General features: G+C 60.6%; 1 pseudogene; it reads right to left on the bottom strand.

Annotated features, from left to right (window-relative positions):
- Positions 1-2,500, bottom strand: part of LOC126434558 (large subunit ribosomal RNA) — a 7,592-nt pseudogene that overhangs the window by 4,143 nt on the left and 949 nt on the right.

The raw sequence follows: 2,500 nt of genomic DNA, 5'->3' as shown, positions 1-2,500 counted from the left end.
GCCCCAGACCAATGACTCGATCCAGAGCAGAGAAACGCTGGGCGGAAGCAGGTAGCCCCGCCAGATGCTCCCAGATGGCGGCGTCAGTCGGCCCCTCCGGCGGCGGCCCGGTGGTGTCGGCCGCGAAGTCCTCGGCTGCGTCGACGGGCGGCGCAGCGGCCTCGCCCGCGTCAGGCAGCGAGCTCGCTGCTCCCCGGCGGGACGCCGGCTCTTCCCCCCGACCGATCTCAAGCGCCTCCATGAATTGGCGGACAAGCTGCTTGTGGGCAGCTTGCCGCCGTCGGCACTTGATTGCCTCAAGCGTTCGGTCGGGGAACATCCTAATAAGCTCTTGATTAACGAAGAAGAACCGGGCGTCCCTCTCAAGGAACAGTTCGGCCTCTGCCTTGGCGAGCGACAGGACTTCTTCCTCCGTCCACCTCGCGCGATGCCTCTCCGTCACGATCTCAGCGTTGGCGGCCGCAAGGTGTTGGCGGCGGCGATGGACCCCGAGACCGTTCTTCGTGGTAAAAGTGCGGTGGCACTCACTGCAAGCAAAGGGAGCTACACAAACTATCGCATTTTCGTTAAGAGAGTCATAGTTACTCCCGCCGTTTACCCGCGCTTGCTTGAATTTCTTCACGTTGACATTCAGAGCACTGGGCAGAAATCACATTGCGTCAACACCCGCTAGGGCCATCGCAATGCTTTGTTTTAATTAGACAGTCGGATTCCCCCAGTCCGTGCCAGTTCTGAGTTGATCGTTGAATGGCGGCCGAAGAGAATCCGCGCACCCGCGCGCCCCCGGAGGAGCACGCTAAGGCGGACGCGGCCTCGCAGCAAGGAAGATCCGTGGGAGGCCAAGGCACGGGACCGAGCTCGGATCCTGCACGCAGGTTGAAGCACCGGGGCGCGAACGCCGCGCAGGCGCGCGCATCCTGCACCGCCGGCCAGCACGAGGCCGACCAACGGCGAGAGCAGACCACGCCCGCGCTAAACGCCCGCACTTACCGGCACCCCTACGGCACTCACCTCGCCCAGGCCCGGCACGTTAGCGCTGACCCACTTCCCGACCAAGCCCGACACGCCCCGATCCTCAGAGCCAATCCTTATCCCGAAGTTACGGATCCAATTTGCCGACTTCCCTTACCTACATTATTCTATCGACTAGAGGCTCTTCACCTTGGAGACCTGCTGCGGATATGGGTACGAACCGGCGCGACACCTCCACGTGGCCCTCTCCCGGATTTTCAAGGTCCGAGGGGAAGATCGGGACACCGCCGCAACTGCGGTGCTCTTCGCGTTCCAAACCCTATCTCCCTGCTAGAGGATTCCAGGGAACTCGAACGCTCATGCAGAAAAGAAAACTCTTCCCCGATCTCCCGACGGCGTCTCCGGGTCCTTTTGGGTTACCCCGACGAGCATCTCTAAAAGAGGGGCCCGACTTGTATCGGTTCCGCTGCCGGGTTCCGGAATAGGAACCGGATTCCCTTTCGCCCAACGGGGGCCAGCACAAAGCGCATCATGCTATGACGGCCCCCATCAACATCGGATTTCTCCTAGGGCTTAGGATCGACTGACTCGTGTGCAACGGCTGTTCACACGAAACCCTTCTCCGCGTCAGCCCTCCAGGGCCTCGCTGGAGTATTTGCTACTACCACCAAGATCTGCACCGACGGCGGCTCCAGGCAGGCTCACGCCCAGACCCTTCTGCGCCCACCGCCGCGACCCTCCTACTCGTCAGGGCTTCGCGGCCGGCCGCAAGGACCGGCCATGACTGCCAGACTGACGGCCGAGTATAGGCACGACGCTTCAGCGCCATCCATTTTCAGGGCTAGTTGCTTCGGCAGGTGAGTTGTTACACACTCCTTAGCGGATTCCGACTTCCATGGCCACCGTCCTGCTGTCTTAAGCAACCAACGCCTTTCATGGTTTCCCATGAGCGTCGATTCGGGCGCCTTAACTCGGCGTTTGGTTCATCCCACAGCGCCAGTTCTGCTTACCAAAAGTGGCCCACTTGGCACTCCGATCCGAGTCGTTTGCTCGCGGCTTCAGCATATCAAGCAAGCCGGAGATCTCACCCATTTAAAGTTTGAGAATAGGTTGAGGTCGTTTCGGCCCCAAGGCCTCTAATCATTCGCTTTACCGGATGAGACTCGTACGAGCACCAGCTATCCTGAGGGAAACTTCGGAGGGAACCAGCTACTAGATGGTTCGATTAGTCTTTCGCCCCTATACCCAGCTCCGACGATCGATTTGCACGTCAGAATCGCTACGGACCTCCATCAGGGTTTCCCCTGACTTCGTCCTGGCCAGGCATAGTTCACCATCTTTCGGGTCCCAACGTGTACGCTCTAGGTGCGCCTCACCTCGCAATGAGGACGAGACGCCCCGGGAGTGCGGAGGCCGCCGCCCCGTGAAGGGCGGGGAAGCCCCATCCTCCCTCGGCCCGCGCAAGGCGAGACCTTCACTTTCATTACGCCTTTAGGTTTCGTACAGCCCAATGACTCGCGCACATGTT

The sequence above is a fragment of the Schistocerca serialis genome, unplaced genomic scaffold (genome assembly GCF_023864345.2).
Source record: "Schistocerca serialis cubense isolate TAMUIC-IGC-003099 unplaced genomic scaffold, iqSchSeri2.2 HiC_scaffold_1190, whole genome shotgun sequence".
Classification (NCBI taxonomy): Eukaryota; Metazoa; Arthropoda; class Insecta; order Orthoptera; family Acrididae; genus Schistocerca; species Schistocerca serialis.
The sequence above is the reverse complement of the archived record's forward strand: the minus strand, read 5'-3'. Positions and strand labels throughout refer to the sequence as shown.